Source organism: Amblyomma mixtum, chromosome 3 (genome assembly GCF_055824585.1).
Source record: "Amblyomma mixtum isolate Tamu chromosome 3, ASM5582458v1, whole genome shotgun sequence".
NCBI lineage: Eukaryota > Metazoa > Arthropoda > Arachnida > Ixodida > Ixodidae > Amblyomma > Amblyomma mixtum.
Window position 1 is genome coordinate 265144629 of NC_143014.1, and position 22383 is coordinate 265167011.

Sequence of the window (22383 nt, forward strand, 5' to 3'; positions counted from 1 at the left end):
TCACAGCGAACTTGCGAAACGAAGTGTAAATTCACTCATCCCAGCGCAGCAGAGTGAAAAGTGAAAGCCATTTCCTTGCACTGTACATACACCAAGCACGGCTTCCCGCTTCTCTAGAGGCCTCCGGAGTTAGGCCTTCTCAGGAACAGCCATGCGAGCGGGACCACACTACAGCCGGATTACCGCATTCATGGATTCACGGGCAAACCCAAGCACACTGGAGCGCATAATCTGCCCAGACAGTGGGCAATTGTACGAGAGAGGAACTCGCTGCGTCTTCAGAGAGACAGCCAGATCATATTAGCGGTGGAATGCAACGGCAATGGCGTCCGCGCAGGAGTGCGACGATGGCACCGGCTCCGTAGAAAATCGCCTTGCAGGACATCGTAACTTGAAAACGAATACAGATGCTGCCGCTAGAGAGCGACAGCGTGGAATCGGCGGGTAATACTTACAGTGAGCAAGGAGGAAGGTGACCTCCTCACAAGGAGCAGCCCGCCATTTCCCATGGCGAGTCCTTGGATGTAGTAGATGACCTTACTAATCGCCCTAGACTAAATAACTTGATAGCTACCCAGTCAAAAATTCCTTCAGCCTATCGGTCTGAAGGCTGAAGGAACCCGTAATTTGGGCCTGTTGGGCCTGTTGGTGATAGGCCTGTCGGGCCTGTTGGTGTTGGGCCTGTCGGGCCTGTTGGTGTTGGGCCTGTCGGTCCTGTCGGACCTGTTGGTGTTGGGCCTGTTGGTGATGGACCTGTCGGTGTCAGACCTGTTGGTTCTAATGGCGTCGGCCTGTTGGCACAGATCCTGCTTGCAGGTATCGGGATAGTGTTAGGCCTAATGAGGGACGCCAGTCCTAATGGCGCACCATAGATAAGTTTTTTCATCACTCAGAAATGTGTGCTGCACATTGCGCATGATAACATAGCTTCTTCGATTAGTGCATCGCAAGCTGTTGCAAAAAGGCAGCGCCTGCTACTAATAATATTTTCCAATTAAGCTGGCCAAAAGGGTGTGTAATGCCCTACGATATATATACTGACAACCAGATTTAGGGCAAACGAAAGCTTTATTATAAAATAAAGAAACCTGTAAAGAGGAAGATGATCAGCAGTCAGAGCAGCAGAACCGAGGCGAGGCGCGAGACGAGAAGACGACGATCGGCAGCTGAAGCAGCAGAGCCGACGCGCGGCGCGAGACGAGAGCGTGACCTGTTCCGGGACCGGACCTGTCCTTGCCCGCTCTAACCGGCCTTCACAACTGTCAATAAAGGCCGTTACATCTTGGTGGAGGTGCGGGGTAGCGGAGAGTCGTCTTTTCGGGTGATTTTGTTGAGGCGCCGGTAGTCAACGCAAAAGCGGATAGAGCCGTCTTTCTTGGTGACAAGGACGACGGGGGAAGCCCAAGGACTGTGTGATGGTTGTATGACGCCACGCTGCAGCATATCAATGACCTGGGTGTCGATAACCTGGCGTTCGGTGGCCGAGATGCGATATGGGCGTTGGCGCAACGGCGAATGGGCGCCAGTGTCGATCCGATGGGTAACAGCTGAAGTGCGACCAAAACGGTGGTGAGAGAAGTAAAACGATGACCGAAACTTATCTAGCAGGGCCGCAAGCTGGGTCTTCTCCGGTGGCGAAAGATTTGTGTCGATTGAGCCCACAAAGACGGCCTCGGGAACGGGATCAGGAGACGGTGAGGAGGAAGTAAGTGAAGACACTTGCAGGCGGCAGGAGTCGTCCTCAGAAGGGTCCCAGGCGACGACGGAAGCGAAAGGCTGGACACATCCCAAGCATTCACCACGAAGAAGAGTGGAGGGGCACAGGAATGGATTCGTCAGGGGCAAGGCGCTGCAGCCGGCAGAGACGGCAAGCACGGCGAATGGCAGGGGTAGACAGTGGCGAGAAGCAGAGGAGTCGGACGGGATGAAGATGACAGGGCCGTTGGATCCAGAGTCGCAATGAACAGAGGCGAGCACAGCAGAGCACGGCGGGATCATGACGTCATCAGCCACAGTCAGCTTGGAGCACAAGTTAGTGGAAGCGTTCACAGAGTCGTCGCCGAAGGGAAGAAGGGCGACTTCGGAACGAGCGCAGTCGATGACAACGTCATGTTGGGAGAGAAAGTCCCAGCCTAAGATGACGTCGTGAGACGGCCATGGGAAGACGATGAATTCAACAATATACAGAACGTCCTGAATAGTAACTCGGGCTGTACATGCCCCCAAAGGCGCAATAAGTTGCGAATTAGCGGCGCGAAACATAAAACCATATAGCAGAGTCATCACTTTTCGTAACTGGCGGCACAATTTCTCACTTAGTACAGATACAGCAGCACTGGTGTCAACAAGCGCAAAAGCATCGGTGCCCTCCACAGAAACCGCGATCAAATTTGTCGGAGAAAGTCGAGGTCTTGAGCTTGGTGACGAGCAAGCAGTTCTTGCCTCCGGAACTGCGGGCACTAGTTTTCCGAAGGGGAAGAGGGACGACGGCGCATTGGGGAAACCGAGCGACGACGCGGAGATGGAGCACGGCGGCGAATAGACGGCCTGAGATCGGAGGAAGCAGTGGTCTCAGAAGGCGAAGTGCGGTGAAAAGGCTGGGGAGGGGCGTAGGCGTAACCTCGAGGGTCAGTATTGGCAGCAGGGGACAACACTTGGCGGCGGCAGGGACGCATCACATGGCCAGGAATGCCGCAGACATAACAAATGGGTAGGTTGTCCGGTGTCCGCCATGGACGGAAACGTTGCGGTGGTGGCCAGGCAGGACGAAATGGTGTCGACTGCGGTGGATGCTGGTACGAAACGAACGTTTCTGGGCGGGGACGCCTGACGGCTTCGGCATAGGTAAGTGGCAAAATAAATTTATACATCATGACCTCCAATTTTTCGTTGCACGTCCCCCAGCTTCTGTGAGAGGTGCTTGCGCACGGCTTTCGGTCTCTTCTCTGCAAGCTCCTTTGGTATGTCTCCCATGTAGATATGAAACAGAGCTGCACAATAGAACACAAAATAGGCCACATTTGAACACAACTAGATACATGATAAATGCAAAAGTGAGATTCAGAATTACCACTCTCATTGTAAAAACACAGAAACGAATGTTCGCCATTAAAGGGGCCATGAAGCCTACTTTCGTGCATACCCTTGTTGTAGCATTTAATTCCCAACACATTAAATTACAATACCCAAAACTTTCAGTTGATTCCGTGCGGCAGATATCTTTAAAACGATTTTCGTTTCCTTTGCGAACTGACTGCTTGTCTGGCAACCTCTGATTGCTGACGACACATGGGCCTACCCACTCCGCGTCTGCTGTGTGTTGGATGCATTGAGATGCTTGCATGAAAACCAAAGACAGAGATTACTCGAAACAACGGGCAATGCTATTTATACATTCTGTGCAGATATGTCAATTGCACTATCTTTGTCGCAGCAAGATCGGAGAACGCGCACAATGACTTGCCACCAGTCGTTGAGAACGGTAATTTCACAACCAAATAGATAAATCAGGTTACTGGCAGAACGGATCTTAGCGAGAGCCACACAAACAGTGTGGAGATCTCTGAAAGTGCTGTGATAGAGCCTGCATGAAGAAACGTATGGGCATAACACACCTTGCAAAAACTAAACGTCACTTTTGCCCGACTTTGCAGTTTTGGATGCAATAAGGACATTGCAGTTGTTACAAACCTCGGATACAATGAACAGGATCTCCATGACTATCACGCTTTCTGTAAGTGAGCGCGACTGTATTTGGCTGAAGCAAAGTTTGATTGCCTAGGTGTTACTCAAAGCAAAGAAAAAAAAAAGCACTAGCACCTTTCAGAGAAGAGACTTTTTCCGGTGTAAGTGCCGGTTTCGCCTCTGTTCTGCCAAGAGACCGGCACTTATTTGAAAGCACGCCAGTCACGCTGCGGCTCTTCAGCTCATCAGGTGTCCAATACACCAGCACCGCGGCAGAACATTGAGTCTGTTGGTGCTCTCAGGAGCATCTTCCAGGCACCAGGCTCCATCCAGAGCCCACTGCCTGCATAGACCTGCAGCAAACGTGGAGAATTTCGCATTTGTACACATTAACAGCAATGAATCAAGGGATTTTAAATATTTCATAACTTAAAACAAACAGCTGAAAAACAAAAAATTATGTAGGCATGAATGCACTCTTTTACAGCGAGCAGTGTCCAAAATCAGTAGATTTTTTATTTCTAGCCTTATAATTCGAAAAAAAAAGAAATTGCTTGCGTGCAACATGAAATATATAGCACAACCCAGTTGAAAAATCCACCAGACTGTTCTGGTGTGTTCTGGTGTTAACACCAGGATTTCCTGGTGTGGCTGGTGTGGGCACCAGACCAGCCTGGTGTGCACACCAGACCAGCCTGGTGGTGTCTGGTGTGCACACCAGACCAGCCTGGTGGTGCTGGTGTGCACACCAGACCGGTGTGGTGGTGTCTGGTGTGCACACCAGACCGGTGTGGTGTTGTCTGATGTGCACACCAGACCGGTGTGGTGTTGTCTGATGTGCACACCAGACCGGTGTGGTGTTGTCTGATGTGCACACCAGACTGGTTTCATGTCGTCTGGTGTGCACACTAGACTGGTTTCATGTCGTCTGGTGTGCACGTACACTAGACTGGTTTCGAGTCATCTGGCGTATATGATCCAGCTCAAGCACACCAGACCTGTTGCTGTATTCATGTGCGGGAGCCGAGCGCCACCAAAAAGATCTGTTCGGTTCATTCTAGTTTGCATGATGTACCAGATACAATCTCAGGCACATGCCAGACATGTGGCCAAGGATTATTTCATGCACTGACCAACATGTAGGTTGGTTTGGTACTTACTGAGATTAATGAAAGATTTCTGTCCTGCTTAATTGCATAGTCCATTGTTGCAACTATGGGTGTTCATGTCTTCACACCACAGTCAAACCGTAAAAAAGTCCAAGGTAAATTGTGAGGTGCATTTGCATATCATACAGCATATAATTTAGTATTTATTACTATTACACTAAGGATGAATGGCAGTCTGTTTATTATGTGGACAAAAAAGGCACACTTTTTTAGCTTCCAGGTATAGTTAAATGCTCATATCAGCCAGGACAACAAAAAATTTGTATCTGGTGTGACTATGAAAACATAAAGGCATGACAGCAGGTTGAACTAAAGCTTGAAAGAAATTAAAACACATTTATTCTCAAAATTCAGCATAGAACTCCTTCGTTTCAGAGTTGCAGTAGTGCCTTCGCGAAATGGGCATTTGGGAAAGTGCCCCTGAAAGCATCACAAAAGAACACCATCAATTCATTCCCCTGAATTGTAGCAATGTGGGGCCTTTCATACAGCCAGGCAGCTTCCACAGTGCTTACCAGTGCCTTTCACAGTGATCAAGGCAATGAAATTACTGGAATCAGAATGGTGATAAGGAGGTGGGCTTTTGTGCAGACACAATACTTGACGGGCAGGTAGGAAAGTACTGAAGTGCTGCCAGCTGCATTAAGCACAACAGCAAATGCCAGCTCAGTTGATAACAAATTTTGCAAGGGCATATGAAGACAACTTCACACAGCACTGTGCATTTGCTCATCGACGCAATGCCAGAAACCATAAGCAACAGCAAGACAGGAACAGGCATGGCTGAGTTGGCAACAGTAAAAAGTGCTACACGGCAAAACAGCCGAAAACATCCTAAGCTCCCCCTGTGCTATAGATTCTGCCTGTAAGAGCTTAATTTTCTGACTTACATGAGAGCTGTACATTGTTAAGAGATGAAGAGAATGTGAACTATCAAGTTTAAATGGCCAACGATTATTTCGTGCACTGACCAAACACCACCAATTGCATAGCTGCTAAAAGGAGCATTTTGCTACTAGTTTACTTGTTTTAACACCCGCTAGGTGAGATGCCCCAGACAACTTTTTCATCAACAGCCAAACAAAGTCTCAAGGTCAGCACATGTAGGTAAAAAAAACAAGCAAAAGACATTTTACATATCATTATATAAAGGGTCTTGGAAAACAATGCCCTTCCAAAGTTACATGCACTGAAAAAATTCCCCGCTGTACATTACCACTGAAGGCTATGGAAAGGTGCAAAGGAAGTGCAAATACACTGTAGAGAACATCTTCAGCATAAGTTGCTGTTTTTCATGACAATGCCTACTTCGAAGCATGAAGGACAAGAATAAAAAAACTCGTGCTGAGCAGCAGAGCAGCAAATAATGCACAAGACAGTACACCGCAACTTGACATTACTTAATAAGGCACAATATTATATAAAAAAGGGCTCATATCACAGGATACAATGTCAGTCAGGTTATCCAGCTTAAGTAAGCAAAGAATAAAAATAAATGGGTGCAGTTTTCACTGGATATAAACGAATGCATGAGAACTGCTTCAAAGAACTGTTCATGAACTCGGAACAGATTGAAAACACAGAGATAACAGTCCCTGATAAGTGTGTTCATTTAACAGAAATGAACCCTTACAAAAAAGCTGGCTCATTCGGGTTGCTAAGTCATATATATAGGGATACATCTTGTAGAGAAATCATCAGCTAAACTGCATATACTGTGGGGCAAAGGCTTCTCCGAATACTAAGTTCCGAACCTCATGTGAAACACGGCACTGCAGGAGCATTCATGCTTTGGTTGGTCTGTCCAGCGGGCTCAATATTTAAGGCTACATGTTCCCTTGATGGAGACAGTTGGCAAGTACGTGTGTGAATTTTGTACTAAGCTGCCATTGAAGCATGTATGTGTTGACGTGTTGGCAAATGCAAAGAAAAACATGCCTATCGAAACATTTTCTTGCTGAACATGCACAAGACAGTGTACTGGATGCCACTGCCATGTGACAGTGAACATGCACAACAAACAAGACAGTGTGTTAATGATAATGCAACACGCTGCAACCTCAAACAACACTAACTAGGTACCTTGCAATGTGCTGCCAAGTTTCATGACATTTTGAATTTTGTAAAACGCAATAGCAAGTTGGCCACAATCATAAATGGAGATCAGTGAAAAAGTGGATGAGTGAAACTGCTATGAGTAAGATGTGCAACAGACTGGGCAAAGGGTATTTTGTCTATGTCGAAAAGATCAGCATCATCATTTTTGCATTTTTCACAAAGCTGTATTCGTGTCTCACATGCTGCATACATATCGTAAAACTGTGCTCAGAATGACATCGCTTTGAACCAGTTTTGACCACTGGTTTTGTAGAAAAAGAGAGGAACAGAGCTGTAGCAATCACTTCATAAAAAGACCTCAAATATGGTAAATATCCATACCGCAGTCTTTTGGATGTATAAGACGACTTGCTTGTACACTGAAACTTGCTTCAAGAAGTATTATGTTGCAGTTCACCGATGAAAAAAGCTCAAAAGCTGAAGAAGTTTATTTTTGTTTCCCTGCAAAAGTGGGCCGTGTCGAACTGTACGCCCGTGCTTGTAAAAACATAACACCAAGGAGGCCTAAAAGTTAAAAATATGCTGAATGGTTTGTTTCATAGCTCGGTAGTATCCAGCATGCAAAAATATGGTGCACAGGGGCGGCATTTTCCCATTTGACAGCATTTGAAGCAAGTGGGATACAAGTGTCTTACTCAAGAATATTTTCATGCTGTTCCCTCATGGTACTGAAAATGACTAATCACTTTCATGAAGATTAGGCATCTTCACTAAGAATGTGCTCTCTTGTTCCACAAGCACACAAGATGAAACAACGCTTTCTTCGCAAAGCATGCAGAGAGCGATGCCAAATGGAGGTTGCTCGATTCTGAACAAAAAGGGCAGCTCAAACACTTCAGTAATCAATTCTTGACACAACAGCAAGATTTTGCTGTCAGCAGCAAACACCTTGAGAATTTTAACAAGTTTGCCGTTACTTGCTTCCAGGTAGCATGAACATGTTCTTTCTGCTTGTTGATAATGGGCGCTGTGTACAGTGAACCCCTTGACACGAGCTCTAAGGTACTCACTTACGCATGCCTCGGAACCAATGTTTTGCCTCAACAGTATTTGGATGGGTTCTTCATAGACACAAGGTGGCAAAGCTGCACCTAAGACACTAGATTTGTGCTGTTTAGAAATTTTACCTGAAATTAGCTCCTGCTGCTTTTTCAAAAATGGAGGAAGAGGTACCAGACGTTTCAAAGAATTTAGAACTCCATTCATAATGAATCTTTCTGATATTTGCCGAGGAACCCCTTTCGCAGCAGACACAAGCTTCAAGATGTCCCCGTTGCCCCCTTCAAATGGGAAGGTTGACGTGGCCCACAGTGGACCTGTCATCCTAACAGATTTCGCCAGATGTAGAAGTTGATGAACATTGAATGTTTGCGCACTTTCATCATAAAATATTTTCACTTCCTCCACAAACTGTTTCAGCAACCTTTCTGCAATAAAAGTGTCACTGCGTTCAACACTTTCTCTCAGCAGCATAAAAATGCCTTCTACCAGCAATGAAAAATGCCTAATATATCTATCTGGCAAAATGTTTTGAAGGCATGGCACACTGTAGTATAGCAACCAATACTTCCATTCTGTGGCTTTCCAGAATGCCCTCTCTGAAATTGGCCTTGGCAGTCTCGAGAAGCTTATTGGTGGCCGTGCTTTCAATATACGCTGATTTAGCTCGGCAATTCTATTTCCTACATACCAAGGCTTCCCAGTTGCAGACAGCCAAAGCTCTGTCATTTGTGCAGTCACACCCTCCAGGACACAATGCATATAATCGGGAGGGAAGCCCCAGACCAAGTCCAATGTTCCTAGCTTCGTAACTGGAGATGGCCCCTTCACTCCATCGACAGAGCACTTTCTTGTAACTGCAAGGGACATGGCTGACAGCACAGTGTCGTGGGACCATTCAACCATGGCACCGCCTTCAAACGTGTACTTTACTGTGCCTACAACAAAAACACAACAAATCATTAAAATCAAAACTCACTTCATGCCGCACAGATCAAAGCAGTAGTAAAGAACAAATGAAAATAATTAAAAACATGAATATAACACCGGCAAAGTATAAAACATCCAACTAGCCAAATAGGCTGTTATTCCTTACTTTTACCGCTGGCAACCAATCTGCCATGTAAAACATATGCTGTATATCTGTGTCCTTCATAAGACTGAATGAAAGCAGGAGTCTCACCGTCAACTAAAGTTCCCTTGTTAAGACACCAAGTGCAGCCGTAGTACCCGTTGTACTGCTTTGCATTGAGCAAAGCAGCTCTGGCCGGTGAGTCGACACAGCAGCACACAATTCTGACTGCAGACTCCACAACTTGATCAGCAAAGGTCCACATCAGGCTGCCAACCTCTTGGAACTTGTCCACAAAGGTTTTCATGAAGAGATGTGCAGGTGGATGCTCCTTGCCGAACCACACTGCTCCAACCAAAATATTCTTCCACCGCAGAGGAACGGGAAGCTCATTGAGGGCAACTTGTATTGGCCACACAGAACCTTTGCTTGACTTAAATACCGGTGCACCATCAGTATTCATCGTCAAAGTTAGGTCACTCCACTTCATTTTGTGGTCACTGCGAACTTTCTTGTAGAGCAGGCCATCTGTGATATCGGTGAAAGCCTCTGGGCATGATGAAGCAAGCTGAAGCAGGTTGCTTCCAACTATTTTGCCCATGCGTTTCAGGAGCTGTTGCAGTTGTCGCTTCAAGTTAAGAGTGATGAAAAAGCTCCCCTTCTTCAAAACCTCTCCTAGGCTTGCAACTTCTGAACAAATTCGGCAACGCCAGTGGCTGGTACCATTGCCATCAATTAAGAACTGGCAAGTCGGGCAGAAGGCATGAATGCTCACCATTTTTGACTGCTGAAGCCTCCACAGTTTTCGAAAACCATATTTGGTTGAAGGAAAAACCTCTTCAGCAAAGAGGGCGTTCAGAAGCTTGAGCAAGCTGTCAACTTGTGTCCATGGTAGCTTAGCTGCCACAACAAATGATAATATCAGGAGCATGGCTTGCAGTCGAGTTGTGGACTGGCCAGGAAGAGTCGTCTTTGAGTTGGCTGCGATGAAATCAGAAAGATCATCATCTGGGTCGTCAGCTTCCGCATACACATCAGGGTCTCCCTGCTCAGCATTCTGGTTAAAAGAGGCAGCACTTTCTGCTTGTTCAGAGAGCTGAGGTAGTGGCAGCAGACATTCTTCACTCTCAGTTTGTTCGTCTGTAACCTCAGCGTCCCCTCTTGGTACCTCATTTACTGCAGCTAACTGCAAAGAATAAACAAAAGAGGAATGTATTATCAGACAGTGACGAAAGCCCGAGTGGCATGCTTTGAGAAATCTGGCCGATTAGTGGGTCAGCATCTTATCATGGCATGATGTGAGCCCAATTAATGCTGAATTGCTGCTCCATCCTCACACCGCTTGTTCTTTACCCAGATTGAGCATTTGAGACTATTCCAGCTGACGAAATGGGAATGGATGTGAGAGGGCAGCAGTTGTAATTGCGTCCACTGCACACAACTCTGCCATTGGCTGTGATAAGATGCTGACCAAGTGACCGGCTCCAGCTCTCACAGTGCTATAAAGTGAGCTTCACACACTGACATGAGAAGATTTGTCTGAACCGGTGTTCTGCTGGACAAAGAGAGAGACCTGAGAGATCCGCTATGTTGAGGGCTCAGTGTTTTTACTTTTTGTCATTCTTACTGGTATGCACAGGAATTTTCCATAAAAATTACTACGGGCTTTAAAAAGTATCAGTGCAATCCGTGCTGCTCACAGATGATGTCAGAGCAGAATTGCACGACACGTAAACTCATATGTTTGCCACATATGCCGATGTAGTCGACACCTCTCACACATTTATAGTGTTCAGTTGGAGTTCGTGTTTGACTGCATTTATGTTGATGAACTCTTCTATACGCAGCATTTTTCATTGGCGCCTGTGCTCAAGTCCCCAAATGATGGCGGCTACATCCAATTTGACTGCTATTTGGCTGTATTTCAGCCTGGCTATGTTACAAAAGGCCCTCACAACGCAATATTTCGATCCACATTTCACCTCACCAGTCTCCTTCTGCTTCTGTTTCTTGTTTCTCTTAATTCGATGCTGCGGAGTGCTTTTTTTCCTGATCATTGTACACCCGCGCTGCCTTGCTCTTCTGCCACAATCTTTGATGCGACAAACTTTTTTGCCATGGTTTCATTCATCACATTCATCATTTCCGTTTCCTAGCCCTGTTTCTCATTTCTGCATGCTGCGTTCTGCTATCAGCCGTCTGCATCCATCACAGACAATATTTTGGACGTTGATAGGCCATGTAAGCAATGCAAGCTCCGCCTTTTCAGGAACTCTCTTTAGATGCTTACCGCGCAGGTAAGAGCATGACCACTGCCTGCGGTGGGTGTAAGGACGCTAGGTTCTCGCGATTCCGCAAAAGAAAAAAATCTGACTTTAGCTTTCTCCCCCCCCCTTTCACAAAGAAAAAAAAGTGTGTGTGGTGGGGGGGGGGGCAAGTTGAAATACAGAATAAACGAATAGGTCCAAGTTATTCAAAAGGCAACGCTTCAAATGAGCGCGGCACAGTCTAGCGAAGCAAATCTCCATTACGGTAACGCACGCACAACGCACAGCAGCAGCCGCGCCGTCATGATCCGTGCCGCCGGTGCTCGGCGTTTCGAGCTGTCCAGCTCCAGCACCCGTTTGCCCTTCTTTGCTGTCCCTACTTCACTCAACTTCTGCAGTGCCTTTTATTTCGCAGCGACCCGTACCTCTTTTCCGCATCCACACCCACAAATATGCACTTGCTCGCCCCGCGTTTTGCTTCAAAAATTCACTGAAAAGCGGGCTTCTCCTCACGGCTCGCAAGCCTAATGGCAAAGGTCGCTTTTGCAACATTGCACAGCTCGGAAAAAAAAAAAAAAAACACTTGCGGATTCTTTATGAGTTCATGGAATGTAAAACTTTTCGCCGCAGAAAGTGAATGGGCCCTAGCATATGACGTAAACAAGTCGGTGAATTACCTGCGGTGCTTGAGACGTTGCAGCGGATTCCTTTTGCAGCCGGCTCCATGTCGTCTGCCGCGGAATTTTCAGTGATAGCGCATTTGGCTCCAAATAGGCGCGGTAGCGTTTTTTGGGAGGCATGTTGGAGCACCTCCTTTGCACGCTTGTAACAGGCTTGTACAAGTAGATGAGGCGTTGGCTTGTATAAGGTGCAAGAACGACACTGAAGACAGATGGAACGTACAACCAAGGAGGCGACTACAGACTGCGCGGGAAATTCCGCACGCCCGCCTCTCCTTTTTTTTTATAGCTTCAATGCGTGCCCGCCTCTCCCAGCAAGGCAAACGCTACAATCTAGCCAAAAAGAAAGTGGCGCTTAGAAAGTTAACTACTACATTTGCAACATCTACAGATAACTCAATCTGTTTCTGAGCAACGCGCTAAAGCAGTCTCATCAGCATGCAATTTTTTGTTTGACAAGACTGCAGCGCCACACACACCATTACGTTGTCAAAACATCATGTAGATAGTTTGTTCCAACCGTTCCAACATCCTTTTTGTTCTATACTGCGCGACATTGGTGACTTGCTCCCGAGTGTGCATCAGTGCAATGGTGTTTTACATTTACGTGAAGTTTCTGCTTGACAACGTGAAAAAAGTCACTTCATCGGTTCTTGTGAAAAATTTCCACCCAAAGAGCACGGAAGATTTTGCGGCGGGAAATATCTATCAGGTCTATTGGGAGGGGGACGACAAAACAAAGGGCGGATACTACGACGCGGAAATCCTACAGATGACAGGTAAGAACACTTTTATTACTGTCTGAGTACTTTTGTAATTTCTACTTTGCGGCAGCTGTAGCTACCCGTGTATTTCCAGTGCCTCGTTGATTGATATTGAAACTTCATTCAGCCTCTATGTATGTACCGCCGTGAGCACGCTTAACACAGACGCTCGAGCGATTGTCTTTCACTGACGTTAGTGCCGCTGGGCGTCGGCCGCTGCGTCTGAGACAAAATTAAAGTGGAAGCAGGGCACGAGCTGTCTCCAACGTCCGCAAACATACCGTGCAGTATGGCCTTGGACTCTGCGCCCAGCGCTCAGAGGCTGTAATATCAGTGCAGGACGCGCAAGCGAACGTTCCTCCAAGCAACCACAGATATCCGTCGGACGTACGAGCTAGATCCGAACGTCCTTTGCCGAGATCGGACGTCCATCGGACGTACGAGCACAATCCGATTTCGGATATCCGTATTCATACATCCGCCGGACGTACAGACAGTATCCGCTTTTGTCTATCCGCATTAGAGACAAGGTGTACGTCCGAGGGATGTACGGTGGAGTATATTCTCCGGATATGAGTATAGAGTTTTTTATAATTGTTCACACAGAAAAGTCGCGCCGTTCGAGTATGTATACTGTAGAGTTCGCTTTTTTAACCTAGAAAATTTTATTCGCGAAGGAAATTTTGTCAGTTTTATTGGCTAGTGTGCGAGAAATTGCGTTAATATCTGCATATCTGCTTTGGAGAAATTATTTCCATGAGCTACACGGTTTGACTTGAGGACTTTTGTAAATTCGCGCAATTCCCTAGTCATATACTTGCAGTGCAAGGGCCACTGCTGAACTAAATTTATTTAAGGGTAGGAGCGAGTGCTACACAAATTTACAGTAAATCAATTACTAATTTACATCTAGAAAACGTATAAAAATCAGTAGCGACATCGTGTCCGCCGTGGTAGCCACCCTAGCCGTGGTAAAACGCGATTGAAACCACTTGTAAATTCAAAACTCCCGTTTAACTCCGCTATCATCATCATAAATGCAGCTTGTAGTCAGCCCAATCCAATCCATCAGCCACAGAGTGCAGCGGCGTAATGGCGGTGTTGCTGGTTTGGTGCGAAGTGTGGTGCCCCTTTTGAGCTCTGTTACTAGAATGTGTGGCTTTTTTTAGTCTGCGGACGAAAGTGGTGTGTAGCTTGAACAATTCGAAGGATGCGGCAAGTGCCTGAAGCCCTCCTGGAACGCTGCAATATCGTACTACACCGACTTCGGATGAAAGAAGGCCTAGTGTGATTGCCTACGGCATGTCCTACGGAGGTAAGTGCAGTACACTGCTTGGGAATTACTTTTATGACAGTGGAGCAGGATCTGTAACATTCTCTCGCGGGAGAGTTGGAGTTATGTTATGGCTATACTGTGGTGTGGGCTACGGATGGGTTGAGACTTGTTGAGAATGGGTTGAGAATACCAATAACAAAGTTGCCAAGCATTTTTGAATTTATCATGGTCTACTGAGATTTGGCGTGGACTTGATTACTAACCTTTTTCTTTTCATTTTTTGCAGAAAGCTGTTCGCTTCTGCTTCATCATGGAAGTAGGAAGATGGATGTGCGCTTGAAGTTTTACGTCTTATTGAGGAGTTACACACTTCACATTAACTCAGTCCTGTGCTGATGTACAGTCACAATAAAATATTCTCGCTGTACTTTCAGTTGCTTTTTCATTTTATTGCCCCGCGGACACGAAGAAAGTATGCATGTGCCATATATGCAAACATCCGAGAAAGATCCGGGAACGGACGTCCGAAATCGATGTCCGTCCGGAACATCCGAAACGGACGGCCAACGGCCGGCCGATGGATAGCTGTGGTTGCTTTGTTAAGCGTGCTGACGGCGGTACAGCACTCGAATTTGCTTGTCAGGGCTATAGGAATGTGTTCTTGAGCTTTTTTGCCTTTCGTAACGCGCACCGCTGTTGTGCAGTTCTCACGTTCAACTTGCAGGTTTGCGAATTCCGTCCTGTTTGCAGCATGTTGCATGTTGATGGATGTAACGAAATTAATCTGGCAGTGTCCGGTAGATGGTAGAGTCGCCCAGCTGAAATTACCCCGGCACCTCCATCAACTGGGCCTCGTGAATACGTTTTTTTTTCTCACTGGCGCCCCTCCAGGCATTCTTCAGTTGTAGTAATGAACTGTCTTATGTACAAGTGATGAGTGGCTGGTCTTCCCAGGGTGAACCCGTTGCTTTTTTTTTTTTGGGGGGGGGGGGGGGGGGTGTATCACTTGGGACTAGTTCGGAAGCATAAAATGTATACTTCACTGCTCTTGGTTATAGCTCAGTTGATGACCATGTCCTAGCTACGTGTATTGAATATTAAACTGTGAAGACCTCTGTAGCCGAGAAAGCTGCCAAATGTGACAGAGGTTCTCACGCCACACTAGGTAGGAAGTGTCGATTCTGCATTGTTTCTTGAAAACTTGACATGAATGCGAAATTCTAGAGGCCCCCGTGTACTGTGCGGTCAGTGCACATTAAAGAACCCTAGGAGGTCGAAATTTCTGAAGCCGTTCACTGCGGTATCCCTCATAGCCTGAGTTCCTTTGGGACGTTGAACCCCCATAAACAAAAAAGCCTGGGGCTGCAGTTTCATATAGTAATGTTTGTTACTGCTGCTGAACAGTGGCGAAAATGATTCATTCTTAAAAAAAGGACAGACTACTCAATTGAGCAGCCAGTCTCTGATGAGTGTTGGGGGAATTCTGGCTGATGGCCAGATAGGCACTGTCAATTAAATAATTTAGAATAGAAGCTGCTGCAAAAGGCTTGGTGCAGGAAACATTATCTTGCATTTTATCATTACAATCAATGTATGGAAAATTGTGCGAACATACTCCTAAAAGAGATTTCTTCCCAGAATCCAAAGAAGAAATGGACCAACATATTTCTGGTCAACGACATCGTGGCGCAGTCGCGCGCCCCGCAAAACGCCCAAGAGACCTGGCACGTGATAAAGTATGTATGCGCAATTGAAACCCGAACCTTGTAATGAAATGTGATGTTTAATAGGTTTTCAGTAACGTTGTGTCACATGTGTCACATGGCAGTCGCGCGCCCCGCAAAACGCCCAAGAGACCTGGCACGTGATAAAGTATGTATGCGCAATTGAAACCCGAACCTTGTAATGAAATGTGATGTTTAATAGGTTTTCAGTAACGTTGTGTCACATGTGTCACATGGCAGTCGCGCGCCCCGCAAAACGCCCAAGAGACTAGCTGGCACGTGATAAAGTATGTATGCGCAATTGAAACCCGAACCTTGTAATGAAATGTGATGTTTAATAGGTTTTCAGTAACGTTGTGTCACATGCAAGCATTTCTGCAGTTTGTGTCCAAAGAAATTTAATTTTTTTTATAATGTTAAAGACAATATGGGTGAATATGTGTTTTGACACTGTGTTAACTACTGCAGGTTCGAAACATCAAAAAGTTGCGGATGCTCGCGCAGCAGGCCGCAACGGACGACCTTAGCACGGAGACAGCAGCAGAGAAAGAGGTGCAGAAGCTGAGAAAGGAAAATGAGGAGCTGCGCCAGCTGAACATCAAGCTGCAGCACCAGCTCTTGCGCTTCCTCTCAGCTGATGGTACACTCCTTATAAGGAGTTTTTTTTCCTGTATTTCCTGCTGGTCAAGCTTATTGATTAAATGTTTTCAGGTCACATAACCTGGAAAAAATTTTGGGTGGTTTAAGAAGGAAGTGTGTGTGTGTTGGGGTGGGAGGGGGGAATAGCTTACGGCGCATATTGAAATCTGCGGACTGAAGAGCAACTTGCTCTCACTTTGAAGGATTTAACCTAGCCATGACTGCCGACAAATCTTTTTGTGTTACTCTTTTACTCTCTTCCCTTGCTTTAAAACACCATACCAATAATTGTTGTACCTGCTTCGGTGGCTGAGTGGTCAGGGCACTTGGCTGCTTAGCCAGGACACCTGTGTTCAATCCTGGCCGTGGTGGCGGCGTTTCGAAGGAGGCAGAACACAAAAAGGGTCCGTGTACTCTGCAACGTCTGCCCATTAAAAACCCCATGTGGTCAAAGTTATTCCGAAGCCCTCCACTGCGGTGTCCCTCATAGCCTGTGTGTCGCTTCGGGACATGGATTAATTGTAAATTGTGGCTAAGCCATAAATCACAATTTTTTATTTGTTCACAAAGTCAACACGCTAGTAGTTCACTCAGTCATGTTGGCTTGTTGAATAAGACCAAGCTTTCCATTAATGTCAGATTTAAAATTCATTACTTCAGGTGTTAGAAAAAAAAATAAATACCTGACAAAGCCATATCTAAACATGCAGTTTCTTGTGGGACACGAACTGATAGATTTTTTGGCACAGCAGTGAGCCATGCCGCAAAAAATCCCAAGCTATGGGAAGGAATAACGGGGGATAAGGTTGTAGTGGAGCTTATTTTGGAGGCAATTTCGCACAGATGCATGGCTGATTATGTTGGAATCAGTGTAACATCTACCACAAAACTGCGTCTAAACTTGAGTCGGGCATGAATCTGCAGTCGAATTGTCAACCAGCACATGCATGAGCGTGTATGAGGGCTGTTTGTGGAGTGCGAGGCGTTTACCATGGGAACAGGCACACAATATTATAAATATACGGGACATGTGCCTCGCGGCCCACTCCTAACAAAGACTCAAGACTCGTCCTCTGTGGCTTCAACATTTCTCTTTGAAGCACTGAGGCGACCAACTTGCAATGCATTCTTGCAAAGAGCAGTAAACACAGGAGAGGACGCTGCAGCCAGGCAAGGGTTGTACTGCTCCACTCCGCACCGCTGAGGAGTGTTCTTTCAGTGTTGTAGTTTAGAGGCCTTGCACTGGATAAAGCGTGAGTGCTCCACATTGTACTCTTGAGGGTAGCTTAAGTATTGTCTGTTTTCTGCCTCAATACATAAAAAAATTAAGCTGTGCTCAAATTTCGCATTACAAAAAACCATGATCGTTGGTGAAGTTATTTTCATTGGCCTACATCTGTGCCACCCTTTGCAGCACTGCCTGCTGCGTCTGCACCTTCCGCGGCCGTGGCGGCTGCATCTGCCAGTGCTGCTTTTGCCTCTGCTGCACCTGCCCATGCTGCATTTGCCTCTGCTGCATCTGCACCTGCGGCGTCTGCTTCTGTTCCACCTGCGACATTGGCACCTGCGGCATTGGCACCTGCGGCATTGGCACCTGCGGCACCGGCACCTGCGGCATCAGCAGCTTCGTCACTGATGGCTGCTACATCGGCAGCTGCTACCTGGGCGCCTGCAAAAGATGCCCCTTTGGCTGAGGTGTTCCCAGCTCCCTCCTCTCCACCTGCAGCCACCTCTGAGCCCCCACCGAGCCCCATTCCTGGAGCCCTGGTTCATGTGGAGTTCACAGAGGGTGGTTTGGGCAGCCAGGAGGAAGGCCCCACCAGGGAAGGCACACAAGTGTGCACGGTAGCAGAGGATGGGAGGGTATGGTTAAAGATACAGCTTAATAATATTTAATATTAGTAGTAACGTTACCACTTAGTTGTTTCACATAATAGCGAAGGCGAGACAATGAAACTCTTGTGTCTTGTGCCATAGGCACTGGCAAGGTGGCAGAAGCAGAGTACATTCACAAGCAAGAAACTTGCCGGGCAATTACTATTCAGGCAGCTTCATTCCTTCAGTGACAGCCATAACATTAAAGGTACCCTGACCACGTTCAGAGATTACAAACAAACAAGTACTCTGGATAAATTGGGCCACTAGTGGCAACATCTGTACATCGTTTTTTGGTGTTTTCTAGCTGATAAAAGCTCACATTTTGAATGAGAGTGGTCTGTGAGAATATAACGGGATGCATGCCAACTCAAATTTATATTGAGTGTTCCTCTAAATGATAGTGTAGGAATGCAACAAAAAACACACCTGTACTTCCATCTTTTCATGGCTTGCAGTGTATGTGTGCGTGCTTTGATAATACTGCACTTTTCAGTTGCTGGAACCAAAACAGAAGGCAGCGAAATTTCTTGATTGTGATAGCTATATCTCCAATATTAATTGGTCAATACAGAAAATTTTTGTGGGAGGGCATTCTTTGAAACAGGCCGGAAACCATTGAAGTCAAACAAAAATCCAACCAGATGGTGGTCAGGTGCACTCGGGTGCGACGAGAGCAGTGTGGAATGAAGCACAACTCTTGGATTGGAATATTCGAGCTTAACAATAGACTTGCATGGGACCTGGGTATTGATTTAGGCAAGATGTGTGGTATATAGCTGGTTGTCTGCGAGTGTGAAAGCTTCGACAGCTAGTAAGAGGACACATTCGGAAAATATTTGGGGCTGTGAATTCCTCATGTTTGTTATTGGAAATCCGTGGGGGAGGCATTTGTGTTGCAGTGGACGTAACATGGCCAATTTTGATTACTGTAATTTCTTGGAAGTGCCGACCTTTTTCTTGTTTTGTTGTTTTATTACTTGGCCAGGGGCCGCAATATTGTCATGAGCTGAGGGCAGATAGGAAAGTGACGTAACCTTTTTTTTTGTGCTGCATTAACTGCTATATTCCAACCTACACTGAACACAGATTGCCTTGAAGCAGCTGTTTTTATGGGCTGTATGGCTGTGTGTGTTTTTTCACATTATGAAGTGGTGTTGAAAGTAGTTTGGTTTGATTTCATGCAGGTTCACCTGGCCAATGGGGTCTATTTGGCCAAAGGGGTGTACGACCAATTGTTGACAGTGCCCAAGGACTCACACTTCGTGAAGCGAGCCGCGACTGCCATTTGGTCGACGGAAGGGCTCGCCAAGCGGAGTGTGACGGGCACACTGTCCAACCGCTTCGTCGCCCAAGGCGGAGAGAAGCCGCCTCAACAGCCCCTCACCCCCCACAAAGTTGATGCACTGAAAGGTGAATGCGGTCATCTTGCTCTCTGTTCTGTGATTTAACTGCAGTTTAACTCTCACATTTATTAGTTCTGTGATTTAACTGCAGTTTAACTCTCAAATTTATTAGTAAGCAGACTAAAGTTTTCACTCAATGTGCTCTGTGTCCGCAAAACTTGATTGCTGTTAGTGTTACACATTCTGTGTGATTGATATTGTGCTTCCACCTTCAGCCATGAAATTAAATATTTAAGTGTTTTTAAAAGAAAATAACGCCTGAAAGGTTTATTGTTCACAGTGGGAAAGCAATTGAGGAATTTTGATAGCAGATAATTTGACAGCTAGTGGAAGAAAGGACCATATGTTGTGGCATCATCACAACATCTCCACTGGATTGTGACAAAACTGCCCATCATGGCAGGTAGCAGTTAAATTAATGATTGGTTGTGAGAGGTGGCTGTTAAATAAAGAAAACTGTGAGCCGCAGAGCTTAAATGCCCCCTCAAATTTTTTTGTTTGTTTACAGCTGCATTCTAATGTACCGCACCTAAATTAACTAGTGCGGAGATCCAAATGTGCGTCATTCTAACACTCATGGTGCATTTTCTTTTCTACGCAGTGTTTTTCACGCACTATGCATCAAGAAAGGGCTACGGAGAGGAGGACGTCGCCAAGGCCTCCAAGAACATTAGGATGTGGCTCTCACAAAAAGCCTGTGAGCTGCGGCGACAGAGGCCCCCGAAATAAACATCTTGCGTAAGCATAGAAAATTGCATGTTTCTTTATCCAAGAAGTGGCATGGGATTTTTTCCTATGCAACTTTCTCCATATAATGCACCATTACGTCTCACCATACATACCGAATGCAGCAGGGCACATGCCAGGCTCGTGATACGAGCCTGTATGCCTGCATGCATGGAAACGTCGTCTGGTGTCACGGCCTGGTGGATTTTTATGCCCATAAACATCAGCCCGGAAACACCAGCCCGGAGACACCAAACCGTATTTTCTGGTGTTAACACCAGGCACAACCTCGTGGGTTTCTCGGCCCCAGAAACACCAGCCCGGAAACACCAGCCCGTAAACACCAGCCCAGAAACACCAGCCCGGAAACACCAGCCCGGAAACACCAGCCCGGGAACACCAGCCCGCAAACACCAGCCCGGAAACACCAGCCCGGAAACACCAGAACCGTGTCTGAATTTCCACTCTGGTGTTAACACCACATACGGCCTGGTGGAATTTTCGATTGGGAATCTTCTGACAGTTCTAGCTTCTCTTCATTCCGAGTCAAATACCGCCAAAAGTTGAAATAATGTTCTCTGCCCCAATTCAAACAAACTTCAGAAATGAGAATAAATTTTACATACCAACAACTAGGCATACCTGACAGAACAAGGCAGCCTCCTCATGATCAAAAATTATTTGTGTACTAAGAATTTCCTCAGGACAAGAATAACTGCAGACCCATTATGGCATCGTCAGGTAATGAAGTACAAAAATGACAAATTAGAAATGCTGACCTGTGCCTTACATGATATTGTCTGAAACCACACATCTATGCTTTGCACACTACCCTTTTCGGCACACTTACTGGGACTAGTATAAGTTTCTACTGTAAGCTAGCATCATCCTCTAAACTGTACCCATTTCACTATGTACCAGCCCCAATTTAATTAAGAATCATTCACTCACTCTACTATGGTATTTGATACACTATATGACTTAAGAACATGCACAATCACCTTTCCATCATCCCTAGCAGAACCTCTCACAGTGTCCTGCCCACCAGGCAACTGGAGCTGGCAGTCCGCGGCGCTCTCCATCTCCTCGGCTGAGCATACTTTTTTGACAAGAAAAGGAAGTACACAAATATCAATGCACCTCAGCAGCACATATAAGCAAAAAGCAAACTGAGTTCAGTTTGACATTGTGGGCTATCAAGTAAATGAAAAAAATTAAGTATTTTGCTCTCAAGGTAACAGTGAAAGCTTTGCACAGTAGAACCTCGCTGCTGAGTTGATGGGTGCTGCATTTTCCTGGCTGCTACACATTGTAGTGGTCTAGATCTGGCATGATGATAATAGGGTTCCATGCATTATAAACCCTGCTGTTCGTTGCAATGTAACTTCGGCCACATTCCTACACAGTAATACTTGTGAAATAACACCCCATGCCAGCCTAAATGAGAAACGGTGGCAGTCGTATGTTTACTTCTAAAGCGGCTTTACTTGGCCTGGCATGTCTAGCACCACTGTGTTAGGCAGACGGCATTCAGACAGGCTGTGCCATCATCATCAACAGTGGTTGCACTTTTTTTGAAGCAGTAGCTTCACTGCTACAGGTGCACGGCTGAGATCGCCATGTACGCAACATGACCTTCAAGTCTGCCACAAATAAATAAACAAACAAATAAACCTCACAATCAGTGGGATTCAAACTCAGGTCCATTGGGCAAGAGCCAGGTGCGCTAACCACTAAGCTTCAGACCCACGGTGTGACAATTCAATAAAACTGGAGATATACAGGGTGTCCCAGCTAAAAGTAACCAAGCTTGTTAAAAAGAGGATGATCCCTAGCCGAGTGAGACCAACTGAGGGTTGTTGATAGGCGCGTGTCCTAGTCTGCAGTATTTTTTTATTATGCAAACGTGATTAATTAGCAAAGACTAATTAGCTAACTTTTTACTTATTGCTTTCAGGAAGAAATTGTCAATGCAGGAGTTGTA

At 46.1% G+C, this 22383-nt stretch overlaps 2 long non-coding RNA genes across 2 annotated transcripts; one reads left to right on the forward strand and one right to left on the reverse strand.

The window, feature by feature from the left end:
* Positions 1-1587: 1587 nt before the first annotated feature.
* LOC149354617 (uncharacterized) lies at positions 1588-21849 on the reverse strand. Its single transcript, XR_016289673.1, has 3 exons — positions 21401-21849; positions 3820-4037; positions 1588-2990 (listed from the first exon to the last, which is right to left on the reverse strand). It is a non-coding gene; the product is annotated as an uncharacterized LOC149354617 (long non-coding RNA).
* On the forward strand, positions 13400-14456 carry LOC149354618 (uncharacterized). Its single transcript, XR_016289672.1, has 2 exons — positions 13400-14068; positions 14316-14456. It is a non-coding gene; the product is annotated as an uncharacterized LOC149354618 (long non-coding RNA).
* Positions 21850-22383: the final 534 nt, after the last annotated feature.